Below are 1,404 nucleotides of genomic sequence, written 5' to 3'. Positions count from 1 at the left end.
ATCATTTTAGAAAGAGAGGGTCCAGATTGTCTATCCCAGCTGATTTGTAGGGGTCCAGATTTTGCAGCTCTTTCAGAACATCAACTATCTGGATTTGGGTGAAGAAGAAAGGCTTGGGCAAAGGGGGACCTTTTGGGCAAGTTGCTGTGAGGGGTGCAGGGCTGTTGACAGGGGTAGCCAGGTGGAAAGCATGGCCAGCCGTTGAAAAATGCTTATTGAAATTCTCAATCATTGTGGATTTATCGGTGGTGACAGTGTTTCCTAGCCTCAGTGCAGTGGGCAGCTGGGAGGAGGTACTCTTTTTCTCCATGGACTTTTTCTACAGTGTCCCAGAACGTTTTGGAGTTTGTGCTACAGGATGCACATTTCTGTTTGAAAAGGCTAGCCTTTGCTTTCCTAACTGCCTGTGTATATTGGTTCCTAACCTCCCTGAGAAGTTGCATATCGCGGGGGCTATTCGATGCCAATATAGTACGCCACAGGATGCTTTTGTGCTGGTCAAGTGCAGTCAGGTCTGGAGTGAACCAAGGGCTATATCTGTTCCTGGTTCTACATGTTTTTTGAATGGGTCATGCTTATTTAAAATGGTGAGGAAAGCACTTTTTAAAAGAACAACCAGGCGTCCTCTACTGATGGAATAAGGTTAATATCCTTCCAGGATGCCTGGGCCAAGTCGATTAGAAATGCATGCTCGCTGAAGTGTTTTAGGGAGCGTTTGACAGTGATGAGYGGTGGTCGTTTGACCGCAYACCCATTACAGACGCAGGTAATGAGGCAGTGATCGCTGAGATCCTGGTTAAAGACAGCAGAGGTATATTTGGAGGGCAGGTTGGTTAGGATGATATCTATGAGGGTGCTCTTGTTTACGGATTTGGGGTGGTACCTGGTAGGTTCATGGAAAATTTTTGTGAGATTGAGTGCATCAAATCAAAGTTTATTTGTCACGTGCGCTGAATACAACAGATGTAGACCTTACAGTGAAATGCTTACTTACAGGCTCTAACCAATAGTGCAAAAAATGTATTAGGTGAACAATAGGTAGATAAAGAAATAAAACAACAGTAAAAAGACTATATACAGTAGTGAGGCAATAAAAGTAGCGAGGCTACATACAGACACTGGTTAGTCAGGCTGATTGAGGAAGTATGTACATGTAGATATGGTTGAAGGGACTATGRATATATGATGAACAGAGTGTAGCAGTAGCGTAAAAGAGGGGTTGGTGGGTGGAACACAATGCAGATAGCCCGGTTAGCCAATGTGCGGGAGCACTGGTTGGTCAACCCAATTGAGGTAGTATGTACATGATTGTTTAGTTAAAGTGACTATGCATATATGATAAACAGAGAGTAGCAGCAGCGTAAAAAGGGTTGTTTGGGGGGGCCGACAAGCAATAGTCCGGTA

General features: G+C 44.3%; 1 pseudogene; it reads right to left on the bottom strand.

The window, feature by feature from the left end:
- Window positions 1-1,404, bottom strand: part of LOC139024172 (globoside alpha-1,3-N-acetylgalactosaminyltransferase 1-like) — a 44,675-nt pseudogene that overhangs the window by 32,009 nt on the left and 11,262 nt on the right.

Source organism: Salvelinus sp. IW2-2015, unplaced genomic scaffold (assembly GCF_002910315.2).
Source record: "Salvelinus sp. IW2-2015 unplaced genomic scaffold, ASM291031v2 Un_scaffold1131, whole genome shotgun sequence".
Classification (NCBI taxonomy): domain Eukaryota; kingdom Metazoa; phylum Chordata; class Actinopteri; order Salmoniformes; family Salmonidae; genus Salvelinus; species Salvelinus sp. IW2-2015.
This window is presented reverse-complemented; position numbering and strand designations above follow the sequence as displayed.